Below are 16,020 nucleotides of genomic sequence, written 5' to 3'. Positions count from 1 at the left end.
AACTGTTTTCTAGGAATGTCATACTTTGCTATGAGTACTTCAAGTGACATAAAAATACTGTCTTTATACAGGTCTCAAACTTTCCTTAAAACATGTTTGGGATAGGGGGCAGCATTTTCACGTTCAGATGAAAAGCGTGCCCAGAATAAACTTCCTGCTACTCAGGCGCAGAAGCTAATATATGCATATTAGTAGTAGTATTGGATAGAAAACTGTTTGAATGATGTCTGTGAGTATACCAGAACTCATATGGCAGGCAAAAACCTGAGAAAAATCCACCAGGAAGTGGGAAATCTGAGGTTTGTACTTTTTCAACTCATTGCCTATCGAATATACAGTGTCTATGGGGTCATATTGCACTTCCTACCGCTTCCACTAGATGTCAACAGTCTTTAGAACATTGTTTGAGGCTTCTACTGTGGGTGGGGGCGAATGAGAGCTGTTTCAACCAGAGGTCTGGCAGAAGGCCATGAGCTGATCACGCGCGCACCCGTGAGAGCGACCTGCGTTCCATTGCATTTCTAAAGACAAAGGACCTCTCCAGTTGGAACATTATTGAAGATACATATACATTGTTTGACATGTTTCTATGAACTGTAATATAACTTTTTGAACTTGTCGTCTGAACTTGCGCCTGTCACACCCTGACCATAGTTTACTTTGTATATTTCTATGTTTTGGTTGGTCAGGGTGTGAGCTGAGTGGGCATTCTATGTTTCATGTCTAGTTTGTCTATTTCTATGTCTGGCCTGATATGGTTCTCAATCAGAGGCAGGTGTTAGTCATTGTCTCTGATTGGGAACCATATTTAGGTAGCCTGGGTTTCACTGTGTGTTTGTGGGTGATTGTTCCTGTCTCTGTGTTTGCACCAGATAGGACTGTTTCGGTTTTCGTTACGTTCATTTACGTTCTTTGTTTTGTAGTGTTTGTATTGATTTGTGTTTTTACGTTTGTTTATTAAACATGGATCGCAATCTACACGCCGCATTTTGGTCCGACTCTCCTTCACCACAAGAGAACCGTTACAGAATCACCCACCACAACAGGACCAAGTGGCGTGGTAACAGGCAACAGCAGCAGCAGGAGCAGCGCGACAAGAATTTCTGGACTTGGGAGGAAATCCTCGACGGGAGAGGACCCTGGGCTAAACCAGGGGAGTGTAGCCGCCCCAAGGTGCAGCAGGAGAAACATAAGGATTTATGGACATGGGAGGACGAACTGGACGGTGAAGGACCCTGGGCTCAGCCTGGAGAATATCGCCGCCCCAAGGATGAACTGGAGGCGGGGAAAGCGGAGAGGCGCTGGTATGAGGAGGCAGCACGAAGACGCGGATGGAAGCCTGAGAGTCAGCCCCAAAAATTTATTGGGGGGGGGGGGGCTCACAGGGAGTATGGCTATGCCAGGTAGGAGACCTGCGCAAACTCCCTGTGCTTACCGGAGGGCTAGAGAGACCGGGCAGGCACCGTGTTATGCTGTGGTGCGCACGGTGTCTCCAGTGCGGGAGCTGCCAGTCTGCAGGGAGCTGCCAGTCTGCAAGAAGCTGCCAGAGCTGCCAGTCTGCATGGAGCAGCCAGAGCTGTCAGTCTGCAAGAAGCCGCCAGAGCTGCCAGTCTGCATGGAGCAGCCAGAGCCGCCAGTCAGCATGGAGCAGCCAGAGCCGCCAGTCAGCATGGAGCAGCCAGAGCCGCCAGGGGGGGGGGGGACTGTCACACCCTGACCATAGTTTACTTTGTATATTTCTATGTTTTGGTTGGTCAGGTTGTGAGCTGAGTGGGCATTCTATGTTTCATGTCTAGTTTGTCTATTTCTATGTCTGGCCTGATATGGTTCTCAATCAGAGGCAGGTGTTAGTCATTGTCTCTTATTGGGAACCATATTTAGGTAGCCTGGGTTTCACTGTGTGTTTGTGGGTGATTGTTCCTGTCTCTGTGTTTGCACCAGATAGGACTGTTTCGGTTTTCGTTACGTTCATTTACGTTCTTTTTTTTGTAGTGTTTGTATTGATTCGTGTTTTTACGTTTGTTTATTAAACATGGATCGCAATCTACACGCCGTATTTTGGTCCGACTCTCCTTCACCACAAGAGAACCGTTACAGCGCCTCATGAGTTTGGATTTATTTACTAAGCGCGCTAACAAAAAGGAGGTATTTGGACATAAATGATGGATGTTATCGAACAAAACAAAAATGTAATGTGGAACTGGGATGCCTGGTAGTGCATTCTGATTAAGATTTAATTTTAAATCTGACACAGCGGTTGCATTAAGGAGAAGTATATCTATAATTCTGTGCATAATACTTGTATCTTTTATCAAAGTTTATGATAAGTATTTCTGCAAATTGATGTGGCTCTCTGAAAATCCGCCGGATGCTTTCCACCATAATGCGCCAATGTAAACTGAGATTTTTGGATATAAATATGAACTTTATCGAACAAAACATACATGTATTGTGTAACATGAAGTCCTGAGTGCCATCTGATGAAGATCAAAGGTTAGTGATTAAATTTCTCTCTATTTCTGCTTTTTGTGACTCCTCTCTTTGGCTGGAAAATGGCTGTATGTGTTTTCGTGACTAGGCTCTGACCTAACATAATCATATGGTGTGCTTTTGCTGTAAAGCCTTTTTGAAATCAGACACGATGGGTAGATTAACAAGAATTTAAGATTTAATTTGATGTATTGCACTTGTGAATGTATGAAAGCTAAATACTTCTAAAAAATATTTTTTAATTTCATGCTCTGCCTTTTCCGCTAGCGGAACCCCTAGCCCTAACAAGATTATTAAACACTTGCTGGCCCATAGTTGGAAACCTGGATCAGCTCTCCCAGGAGGGAAACTGTGGTTTCACCAGAGAGGACTAAAACGTGAGGCTGGACGGGCGGGCAGGTGCGGGAAATGATCGATTGAAGAGGATGCATTAGTTTTACTTGCATTTAAGAGCAGTTGGAGGCCACGGAAGGAGAGTTGTATGGCATTAAAGCTCGACTGGAGGTTAGTTAACACAGTGTCCAAAGAGGGGCCAGAAGTATACAGAATGGAGTCGTTTGCGTAGAGGTGGATCAGAGACTCACTGGCAGCAAGAGCGACATGATTGATGTATACAGAGAAGAGAGTCGGCCCAAGAATTGAACCCAGTGGCACCCCCATAGAGACTGCCAGAGGCCCGGACAACAGGCCCTCCGATTTGACACATTGAACTCTATCAGAGAAGTGGTTGGTGAACCATGCGAAGCAATCATTTGAGAAACTAAGGCTGTTGAGTCTGCTGATAAGGATGTGGTGATTGACAGAGTATGCAGCTTTCCAGGTTTTAGGCGCAGATTGATCAGAGCTCCTCTCAAAAAAGGGTGCAGGAGACCATTTTCATAAGATTCCTAAAACATATCCAGGAGGAGAGTGCACAGTTTGTTTTTAAATCTCTTGTAGATGTATGGGCCAGATGCTGTTCCCACCCTCATACTATCAATTGCATTGGAAATTTCCTACACAGTCAGCTCAACATTAAGAATATCCTTAGATTCATCAGAAATGTTGGAAAACTCCAATCTATCTAAAAAGCTAGCCTGGGTATCAGTTTCAAGAGGATACTCTGATGCATATCATTTTTCATAAAAGGATTTAAGGGTATTATCTGCCAAGGGTCTACCATCCCAGCTCCCCCTGCATCCTGAATTGAATTGATTGCTCTCTCGGTTTAGTGCTGTTTGATTCGCCAGGCCAACAGCTTCCCAGCTTTTTCACCCTCGTCATAATAAAATTGGTTTAGTCTCAATAAGCTTGCTGTAGCTCTACCCACAGAAATTATGTTATATTGAGCCCTGAACAAGAGCAACTTCTTGTGTGCACCTGTGGGACTGGTGAGGAAAATTGCTCTCTCCAGAGTTTTAATTTTGGTTTCAGGTCATTTCCTTTTTTGACAAGTATTTTTTACTTTGAGCTGGTGAAATGTATATTTTTACCCCTTATGAAACCTTTAGAGGCTTCCCATCTAGTACAAGTTGAAGTCTGTTGTATTAAATTGAAAAGTATACGTCAATTTGCTGTCCAATGTATTCTGTAAAACTTGTATCTTGCAGCCATTTAGGTTGGAAGCGCCGTTTAGGAGGGTCTCCTACTAAATTAGAAAATATAACAATGCTATCATTAAAGCAATTTTCAATTGTAGAGTGTAATGCTGCTGAGATCAAACAATTATCGATTCAGGAATAGGTCTGGTGAGTGCTAGAGTAACAGGAGTATTCCACATCATCTGGTTTCATTTCTCACCAAATCTCTACTAAGTTTAAATCCTTCATAAAGCGTAATGTGGGAGTAGTTTGAACCCGAGGTGCGATCTTTAACAGGATCCAAAGTGCAATTAAAGTCTCCTGCAACAATATAATTACCTGGAAGTGTGGAAAGGTTTAAAAACAAATCATTAAAGAATTCAGAGACATCTTCGTTGGGAACAGAGTGATCTTTGTGAACTGCTCGGACAGCAAGGTACATAATAATAATAACATATCTGCCGGCGGGATCACAAATGGTTTGCAATATCTGATATGGAATGGACTTATGGATAAGAATAATAACTCCCCTTGCATGGGAACTAAGTGAGGCTGCAATGATTTGCCCAGGCCACCCAGGCATATCTTAGGAATGTCGCCAGATAATAGATGTGATTCTTGCAAAAATATGATCTTCGCCTGAAGTTGTTTTGATCTACTTATTACCTATTTTATTTTGGCGATTTTATTTAATCCCATTCAGTTCCAGGATGTAAATTTAACCTTAATACTATGAGTCATCGACTTTACCAGGTACACATGAAATAGAACATTGCCAAATAAGAGCACATTGGATCAGCCTAATAACAATCAAGCACGAACGTGTGATTAACCATCTTACCTCAGTCTCTAACAGACCTCCCCCTCCCAGTGACACTCCGTATAAGGTGCTTTACAGATCCACACACAGGTGATTAACGACGTCCACTGCAGACAGTACATTTTCGAATTTGATAGAGAATTCTGCATATCTTTGATGGCCTTGAAGATATCTTTGGAGCTAACGGCACTGCACATGTTTGTCGCCTCAGTCCTGCTTCCACCTCTAGCACATGAAGCTAGCACGACGCCTTCGTCCTCAGACTTTAAACTTTCACTTATTAAGTCTGCCTTTTTGGTATGACTTTTCTTTGTCAGCATTGTGGGTTTTCGAAGCTAATAAACTATCACTGCCTTTCCTGGTACATTAAGCTTAAGGGTGAACTTATTTCAGGATGTATTTCAAATTTGTAGTGGAGCTGAAAAAGATACGACTGATCAGCTCTGCGCAATACCGGAAGCCCATTGCTTGTCATTTTAACTTATAATCCATCCCTGCTCTGATGAAGGTCTCATGACAGAAATCTTAGCCCAATTAAATTAAATGTGTGCATTAGTCCTGAGTTTGTGGATATTTATTCCATTACCTCATAATCCATTGAAATGATACATGATACATATATTACATGAAATCACTCCTAAATTATTTGATTATTTTTGCATTGGGTTACTTACTAAGGTTTTCAATATTCCCTTTCAAAAGCTTTCAAACCTGGTTTCACAGTCAGAAGCTAGAGAGAAGTTTTTCCATTGAGCCTATGCCATGCTCACAAAGTCTGAACTGAGCATCAATACAGGACTAAGATCAAGTCGTGCTACACCAGCTCTGATGCTCGTCGGATGTGGCAGGGCCTGCAAACCTTTACAGACTACAAAGGGAAGCACAGCTGAGAGCTGCCCAGTGACACTAGCCTACCGGACCAGCTAAACTACTTCTATGTTCGCTTCGAGGCAAATAACACTGAAACATGAATGAGAGCACCAGCTGTACCGGAAGGCTGTGTGATCACTCTCTCGAAAGCCGATGTGAGTAAGAACTTTAGACAGGTCAACACTCACAAGGCCGCAGGGCTAGACGGATTGCCAGGACGTGTACTGCGAGCATGCGCAGGCCAACTAGCAAGTGTCTTCACTGATATTTTCAAACTCTCCCTGTCCGAGTCTGTAATACCAACATGTTTTAAGTAGACCACCATAGCGCCTGTGCCCAAGAACACTAAAGTAACCTGCCTAAATGACTAACGACCCGTAGCACTCACGTCTGTAGCCATGAAGTGCTTTGAAGGGCTGGTCATGGCTCACATCAACACCATCATCCCAGAAACACTAGACCCACTCCAATTTGCATACGGCCCCAACAGATCCACAGATGATGCAGTCTCTATTGCACTCCACACTGCCCTTTCCCACCTGGACAAAAGGAATACCTATGTGGGAATGCTATTCAGACTACAGCTCAGCGTTCAACACCATAGTGCCCTCAAAGCTCATCAATAAGATAAGGACCCTGGGACTAAACACGTTCGTCTGCAACTGGATCCTGAACTTCCTGATGGGCCGCACCCAGGTGGTAAGGGTGGGTAACAATACATCCGCCACGCTGATCCTCAACACTGGGGCCCCTCAGGGGTGCGTGCTCAGCCCCATCCTGTTATCCCTGTTCACTCATGACTGCACGGCCAGGCACGACTCCAACACCACCATTAAATTTGCAGATGACACAACAGGGGTAGGCCTGATCACCGACAACAACATAACAGCCTTTAGGGAGGTGGTCAGAGACCTGGCCATGTGGTGCCAGGACAACAACCTCTCCCTCAACGTGATCAAGACAAAAGAGATGATTGTGGACTACAGGAAAAAGAGGACCGAGCACGCCCCTATTCTCATCAATAGGGCTACAGTGGACCAGGTCGAGAGCTTCAAGTTTCTTGGTGTCCACATCACCAACAAACTAACATGGCCCAAGCACACCATGACAGTCATGATACGGGTACGACAAAACCTATTCCCCTAAGGAGACTGAAAAGACTTGGCAAGGGTCCTCAGATCCTCAAAATGTTTGACAGCTGCAACATCGAGAGCACCCGGATTGCTACCCAGACTCTTCGCATTCCCACCCCCCCTCTCCACACCAGTCCTGTTGTCATCTATGCATAGTCACTTTAATTAACTCTACCTACATGTACATACTACCTCAACTAACCAGCACATTGACTTTGTACCAGCACCCCCCTGTATATATTGTTATTTTACTGCTGCTCTTTAATTACTTGTTACTTTTATCTCTTATTCTTATCCGTATTTTTTGGTTAGGGGTTCGGTTAGGGGCTTGTACGTAAGCGTTTCACTGTAAGGTCTACCTGTTGTATTCGGCGCATGTGGCTAATAACATTTGATTTGATTTGATTTGAATGCACCATACATAATATTGTCTGACAAGTAATCTAATGGACATTTAAAACATTTCTGATCTGGAACTTGTGCCTAATTTCTACAGTTCCAATTTAAGCATTATTCCAATGGTAAAAGCTTTCTTTCCTAAAGCTTTGACCGACAATACATCCCTGTTACCACAGGTAACTGATATGCCTCTCAGGATTAAGCATCCTATCCCTTCTCCACATTCTTAGAATGTGACACTTTTGTGGATTAACCCAATAGGGTACTACTATCTTTTCCATTCTTAATATAGCAGTAACATGGCATATAAAACTATGGTTTCATCGTCTTAAAATGTTTTACAAACCAAGACAGAATTGTGTATGCAGTTTAAAGGGAGCAGTATAGGCCTAGCAGTTATTGTATATCCATTGTAATGAGTCACATTTTGCAAGAAGCACCAGCCTCCTGAAGCCACCTATACTGTCGCCTAGAACACACTCTTCAGGGGGGTGATCTCATTTGGTTATAGATTACATAATCTTCCGGCCAGTGCTGGTTTAGCACCATGGTCCTAGTGCCAGCAATTGTTCCTCATCTGCTGTAATTACGTGGCACAGTGTGTCTCAGAGTGGATTTCCTGGTGTCTTTCAAGATTTAGGGGGCATTTTGCCACTGTAAAATTGTGTCACATTGGATTACACGCTTTGAGATCGTACTGGGTAGAGATGTGTGCCACATTCCTCAGTGTGTCTGGTTTGCTCTGCTCCATCCTTCCCAGTCTAATGCAGGGACCCATGGAGGACAGACTGTACCTCTAGTATTTTCAAGATGAGCTCTTTATTTTGACAACCTCAGTGGAGACCAGAGTATGTGAGCGGAGTTGAGCTGTTGGAAATCCCGCTCATTGCTCATGGAACAGTGCTTGGGCTCCATGTCCTTTCCTACCGCTCTGCTAAAAGCCGCTCCATGCTCACAGGAAAAACAACCCCCGCTCCAAATTCAATCCATTCATTAAAATCGCAATTTAACCAACACCCATCTATTTGTGTGACTACCTGGATCTACAAATAGTTAAAGTATTGAAACCAAACCATATGGATTTGAATGAAAAGCATTTGAATAAACATGAAAAAGGTGAATTTAAGAAGCTCACATAATTTCAAATAGGTTACATGTCATATTAAACAGCATATAAACACTCTAAATAGGTCAGGAGGCCGGACAAGGAGCCTAAGAAGGGGGAAAACTGAATTATTTAGGCTAAATTATTTCAATTATTTCAAGGCTATAGCCTACAAAGAAATACATTGTATTTATAATGTATTGCGACACAATAGGCTGGTAGGGACATAAACGCGCAGCATTTAAACAACATTTCATTGTATTAAATCATTATAGTCTATAAATTGTGCATATAGTCTGTGACTTACTTAGAATTAAATACAAATTAAACGAAAAATGACTTATTAGTGACTTTGAATTCATTTTTAAAATTCATTTTTAGAAACACGAGTTTGGCCAGTCTGTGGCTTCAGGCTCATGTGATGGTACCTGGAGAGCTGGTCAGCAGAGGAGAATATCCTCTCCACATTTAGCCACTGGGGATGCTAAACACCCTTTTGGCCACTCTTTCCAGGCTGAGCAGAGAGGTTGGCCTAAATGGTTTTCGCTCACATACTCTGGTGAAGACTTTGCTTGACATGTTGGAACCCCTGCTTGTGGGAGAAATCAAGTTGGGCAGTCAACATGTCAAGCAAAATATCTCCACTGAGTTCATCAAAAATGAAGAGCTCATACTGCAAATACAAAACATTAAAGACACCTGCTCTGTCCATGACAGGTACAACCAGGTGAAAGCTATGACCCTTTATTGACGCTACTTGTTTTAAAACATTTAAAAAATAAAAATGTATTTAACTAGGCAAGTCAGTTAAGAACAAATATTATTTACATTGACAGCCTACACTGGCCAAACCCGGACGACACTCACCCTATGGGACTCCCAATCACGGCCGGTTGTCATACAGCCTGGATTCAAACCAGGGTGTCTGTAGTGACACCTCATGCACTGAGATGCAGTGCCCACTCGGGTGGCCCAAGTGAATCCACTTCAGTCAGTGTAGATGAAGGACAGGAGACAGGTTAAGAAGCATTTTTAAGCTTCGAGACAATTGAGAGATCGATTGTGTATGGGTGCCATTCAGAGGGTCAAGACAACAAATGTAAGTGCCTTTGAACAGGGTATGGTAGTAGGTGCCAGGCGCACCAGTTTGTGTCAAGAACTGCAACGCTGCTGGGCTTTTCACGCTCAACAGTTTCCTGTGTCTCAAGAATGGTCCACCACCAAAAGGACATCTAGCCAACTTGACACAACTGTGGGTAGCATTGGGGTCAACATGGGCATTGGCACATCTGTGGGAAGCATTGAAGTCAACATGGGCCAGTATCCTTGTGGAACGCTTTCGACACCTTGTAGTGTCCATGCTCTGATGAATTAAGGCTGTTCTGAGTGCAAAGGGGGGGGGGGTGCAACTCAATTAGGAAGGTGTCCTTAATGTTTTGTACACTCAGTGTAGGTATGCATTACAATGACAGTCTGTCTTCTATTTGGCCATGTACTATAATGGTAAGGATGGCTGGATATCATTATGCACTGGCGGAGGTGAAGTGAAATTATGAATACGAGATTGCTCTGCCAAATGTAATGAGGCATCACAGTTTCACCTTCACAATAGCTAAGCCTAATGAAAGTCAATGGCTAAACGTATCCCAGAGTAAATTAGATGACTTCTTGGTTAGAGGGGCTGTTGTTTGGTGCATAAATGATAGGAGAGGTGGTTAAAGGCATTCGTTCTCCCCTGAGGGGATGCATAACTCCAAAGAATCTAATAATGGCAGGAGTAAAGGAGAGAGGTTCCATCACAACATGAGAGAGAGGGTGAGCTGTTTTCTGATGCAACATGACCTATGGCAAACAAAGCTGGACCAGCATATACTGTAGTGTACACCTCAAAAGGAGACACTGTTACACAGTTAGATTAGAAAAACAGATCATAGGTAGGCTATTCACTGTATGACAAGACAAGACCCATCTAAAACCTCATTCATATTGAAGATTGTCTCTTTTTAGAACAGGATACATATAATTGTGCTGTAATCACTATTATTGCACTCCGTTGGAAAATCTCTAAGGCCAGCATCGACCAGAGACATGATTTCAGTTCTAAGTTCCACCATGCGCTGTGATTTACCCAAGAAAGATAATGAGCTCATCGTCATCTGAGTGTGCCTCACTGTTTAGTTTATCCAGCGATCCGGCTACTGAGTAGACTTAATTTCACATGGGCCAATGAGGATGAATAAATGTTGCATTGCACATGGTTAGGATATCAAAGTTGGGTATTAAAGAACAGAACAAGGGCATTGAAAGAAGTCTTTGAGATTGTTACACAATGATGTTCTAAATGCACTGAGCTGAGTAACTGAATGGTGTTTGTCCAAGACCATTTCAATGTAGTGACTTGGAATATATTTTGTAACCTCTTACTTTATTGCCTCCCTTGCTCTCCTTAAAACTTTGTACCATTTACATCCAATTAAAGAATGGTATTACATAATCATATGAATGCCTCTCCTGAGATGTCTCTGTCTGCTGTTTTAAGTGCAGCTGCCATGGAAGCTCATCACATAATGCAGAACACTGAGACGCTCCATAAAGATGACTGATTGACATGTCGTTAGATACATGCGCGCATAAGATAACATATGATTAGAACGGACAAACTGGCTGTGACTAAGACCAAAAATGCACAGATCACATCAATGAGTAATATAGACAGAGCCCAAAAAGAGGCGAATGTTATTACGTTTCTCACTTCTGTCACTCAGAGAAACATTATAGTGATGTTGAGTCACAATTGTTTTATGTAGCTACAGTATAGTATAACAGATGAATGGTTAACTGAAAATGAGAAAGTAACGCCAAACCTCAAAATTTTAAATGATTTGTAAAGATTAAGGTTTTTAATCAACAATATTGCATTTGAAGACAATCAATATGTCACAAATGTAATCCATTAAACTACATTTTATGTAGCAAGATATTTTCAGGGGAAGAAATTAAATGTTTTCACACATTAAGTGAGAGAATTTGTTTAACACCCCAATAACAGCTGTGCACAAAGGGTGGGGTGATTGATAGTTATCTGGTGAAAAATTTTTGCCAAAGAAGGAAGGTTCTTATAACTGTGAAAAACAAAATAATTCCTGGAAGGCCACACTGTTCAAAAGACAAAACAGTATAATCCAGCCATTCCCTCAGATGTTAACAAAGGGTCCAATGCATTGGTGAACCCAGCAGCTGCTGCAAACCATGGGGCCAGGCAGAAGAGTAAATGCACTTAAAGAGGCAGTCTGGGATCTTAAGCACTTACAAATGTGTAACATATCGTACGAATAGCAACGACATAACATATCATATGAATGGACAAATGACGTAATACACAACTGTGCACAATTTTTGAAGACCTGTTTTGGCTCGTGAGCACTGCTTTCAAGACTACTGGCTGAAATTATACGAAACCTCTGTAGCATCACTTTATCAGACAGTGAGAAGTGATCCGTTCCACAACCCCATCATTGTGGTCGCATATCTCCAGACCCCCATCCCAATAGCCATAGATACATCACTGGGTTGGAGGTGTGGGATGTGTGGAATGAAGAGGTAGAGGGACAGATTATCTCTAGACTAGAGCTAGATCTCTGTGCATCCATGTACAGCACTATATTCAAAACAGAAATGCACTTACTGTAAGAAGATTGCCTCTCTGATGTTCTTCAGAAGGGATTTCAAAACCAATTGAGCTCAAATAAAGGGACACAACCCTTTCCTCTGTAGTAATAGATGTCAGGGGTATATTGCAGTGTTCAGGAATAACTCAGCACCATAGGCGCTTATGATGTTTTCACCTCTCATTTGGCTGTTCTTGTTAGCCACAAAATGAGATGAGCAAATCATGCTAAAGAAATCTATAAATAAACATGAATAGAGGAGAGGGATGAAAATCCCCCATGAATAGCTCATACTTTGAAGATGTGTATTGGCTGAGCATGTGCAATTCTGCTGCAGCTGGTGTTCTATCTTTTTTAAGGGGTCCACTATATGGTCAAAACAGAAGAGACAGAGTTTTGAGACATTCATATATGCATTTAGCTAGAGAAAATAGAACAAACGTGACACGGTTTTGGTCACAAAGGTCCCCCAGAGGGCAGCCTGTAGGCAATCATTCCACACAGTCAGAGGAGTCAAAGTACTTATCAGGAAAAATACAATACAAAATACAATGCCAGCAACATAATTAAAAGCAATAACAACATAATTAAAAGCATAATTGAATTATGTGTTGGATGACTAATCACAGTTTAATATGGAAAAGATTGTGTTCAAGAGACACAAGGTGCATCTGACTATGTGGAGAAAGGGGGCTCTGTTGCAACCAACCTTAGCATTATAGCCTATCTGCAGTCAAGAGCTATGAAGACTACTGTACCTTCCCTGGCCGCACCGCACAAAGCAAAGCAGCCCCTTGTGCCCTAGATGAGTTAACAGAGCTGCCTGAGCACCAAGACAGATCTCAGTAGCCTGGAGCAGCCATTCACGGCTCAATTATGCATGAGATGATCATGCACAACCATTATATATCCCGTCTGATGGTGCCCCCTTACACACTTCAATATATTTGTTTTTAACATGAAATAGCTTTTTCTACAATTCAGAAGACAGGAAGTGTAATAAATGATTGAATCAGGGTGTTTCTGTTTCACCTTTGCCACTGCCCATAAGTGAAAATGTGAAGCAAGAAAAAGATTGTCACTCTTCAGAAGGGATTTCAAAACCAATTGAGCTCAAATAAAATGGACACAATCCTTTCATCTGTAGTAATATATGTCAGGGGTATATTGCAGTGTTCAGGAATAATTCAGCCCCGTAGGTGTTTTTACCTCTCATTTGGCTGTTCTTGCTAGCCACAAAACCAACCATAACAATGGACCGTGTGATTTACGTTGCAGTTGCCTTAACATTGCTAACTATAAAATAATTCGGATATCTCTCACTGCCTTTTCATTTATTGAAAATTAAAAATAAACTTCCCAGCATTTCGAAAAATACTTGTAGTCTAATAGCCTATGAGGAGCGATTGTGGAATGCATAGACACTCATACTGACAAATGTATCCACTATTATGAGAGACATTTAAAGTAGCATTTTGACATATGTAGAAGCTTATCAAGTCAACTAATAAATACTTACTGAGTTGTTAAACAGAATGTTTTTTCCTCTTTATGAAATTGTGTGATCAGAGAAATGAGCCGGACATAAGTGGTAGTATTTATCGAGTGTCTCTATGTCCTTTAAAAATATATATACATTTTCGTAGCAGCTTTGGCTCTCTCATTTCAGAATCCCATCGAGAGGTTGCGCGTAAACGCTGGTCCACAGAATCCCAGTCCGTGCACACTACACTCGTAAAAAGTCCCGCATATGCCTCTCTCCTCTTGGTTTGGTGGAGATGCTCCTCGATGTAATCCCGAGGCACCCAAACAATTAGCTCAGCAGTGACAGAGCTTCAACTCCGATGTCGCCTTCTCACTCACAGGTGCTTTGGTTTAGTCTTTCAACAACCAAGACACTCTAAAAATGCTGCCAGTCTGGAGGAATACTGTGACAGAGTGATCTCTGAGTCGAGATGTATTAACATTCTGCGCATCCCCGGGCTTCAGCGGTAGTGCAGAGGTGGTGAAGCGCTCACTGATGACACGTGAAAACGCGTGCAAATGAAATGCAGCACCGGTCAGGCTCTCAATACACACCCTGCATGCTCTAATTTCCACATTCAAAGCCAAATAGATAGTTTTTTTTATTACATGGCACACGGTCATTTATATGCGTTGCCCATTTGGAATTAGTCACAGCCATCCAAATTGAGGGAGTTACAGCTGTAGTTTAATTTCACGACTGTCAGGGTAATTTGTGTAATACCTCATGGTAATTGCATAGTGAATGTTATGAGCATATCGTCCTGAGATGATTATTGAATTAGGACCAGTATTCAAAGTCAACAAACCAATTCAAATATATTCCACTGTAGGGCTGGTGCATCTAGTTATATCTACTACATATATTTATCTCTAGGCCTAAATGCAATATCCTACAGAAAATGTATCACAAATTGTGTTGAAAGCTCAATGTTTTATAAAGCTGTAGGCAAGGCTTCTAACCTAGCCTACATGCAACCAATAAACAGGACATCTTCATTAAATAGTACATGCAAAACACCAGTCTCCATGTCAACAGAGTAGAGGCGACACCGGGAGTTGCAAAGTTGCAAAGAAAAAGCCCTATCAATTCAATTCAATTCAAGGGCTTTATTGGCATGGGAAACATGTGTTAACATTGCCAAAGCAAGTGAGGTAGACAACATACAAAGTGAATATATAATGTGAAAAACAACAAAAATTAACAGTAAACATTACACATACAGAAGTTTCAAAACAGTGTGTTTTCTCATGATTTGGTTGGGTCTAATTGTGCTGTTGTCCCGGGGCTCTGTAGGGTGTGTTTGTGTTTGTGAACAGAGCCCCAGGACCAGCTTGCTTAGGGGACTCTTCTCCAGGTTCATCTCTCTGTAGGTGATGGCTTTGTTATGGAAGGTTTGTGAATCGCTTCCTTTTAGGTGGTTGTAGAATTTAACGGCTCTTTTCTGGATTTTGTTAATTAGTGGGTATCGGCCTAATTCTGCTCTGCATGCATTATTTGGTGTTCTACGTTGTACACGGAGGATATTTTTGCATAATTCTGCGTGCAGAGTCTCAATTTGGTGTTTGTCCCATTTTGTGAAGTCTTGGTTGGTGAGCGGACCCCAGACCTCACAACCATAAAGGGCAATGGGCTCTATGACTGATTCAAGTATTTTTTGCCAAATCCTAATTGGTATGTTGAAATTTATGTTTCTTTTGATGGCTTAGAATGCCCTTCTTGCCTTGTCTCTCAGATCGTTCACAGCTTTGTGGAAGTTACCTGTGGCGCTGATGTTTAGGCCAAGGTATGTATAGTTTTTTGTGTGCTCTAGGGCAACAGTGTCTAGATGGAATTTGTATTTGTGGTCCTGGTGACTGGACCTTTTTTGGAACACCATTATTTTGGTCTTACTGAGATGTACTGTCAGGGCCCAGGTCTGACAGAATCTGTGCATAAGATCTAGGTGCTGCTGTAGGCCCTCCTTGGTTGGTGACAGAAGCACCAGATCATCAGCAAACAGCAGGCATTTGACTTCGGATTCTAGCAGGGGGAGGCCGGGTGCTGCAGACTTTTCTAGTGCCCACGCCCATTTTCCCAAGGTTACTGTTGACACATATTCCACGGTAGTTATTGGGGTCAAATTGCCTATCTCAGACTGGCCAATAAAAATAAAAGATTAAGATGGGCAAAGGAACACAGACACTGGACAGAGGAACTCTGCCTAGAAGGCCAGCATCCTGGAGTCATCTCTTCACTGTTCACGTTGAGACTGGTGTTTTGTCGGTACTATTGAATGAAGCTGTCAGTTCAGGACTTGTGAAGCGTCTGTTTCTCAAACTAGATACTCCAATGTACTTGTGCTCTTGCTCAGTTGTGCACCGGGGCCTCCCACTCCTCTTTCTATTCTGCTTAGAGCCAGTTTGTTCTGTGAAGGGAGCAGTACACAACGTTGTACGAGATCTTCAGTTT

At 42.3% G+C, this 16,020-nt stretch overlaps 1 protein-coding gene across 1 annotated transcript in view; it reads right to left on the bottom strand.

Moving 5' to 3' along the window:
* LOC109898180 (contactin-3-like) overlaps positions 1 to 14,050 on the bottom strand; it is a 96,560-nt gene extending 82,510 nt beyond the window's left edge. The window contains exon 1 of the mRNA XM_020493037.2: positions 13,564 to 14,050. The gene's annotated coding sequence lies outside the window, so the exon portion shown is untranslated. The remainder of the gene's footprint in view (positions 1 to 13,563) is intronic.
* Positions 14,051 to 16,020: the final 1,970 nt, after the last annotated feature.

Source organism: Oncorhynchus kisutch, linkage group LG1 (assembly GCF_002021735.2).
Source record: "Oncorhynchus kisutch isolate 150728-3 linkage group LG1, Okis_V2, whole genome shotgun sequence".
Taxonomy (NCBI): Eukaryota; Metazoa; Chordata; class Actinopteri; order Salmoniformes; family Salmonidae; genus Oncorhynchus; species Oncorhynchus kisutch.
This window is presented reverse-complemented; position numbering and strand designations above follow the sequence as displayed.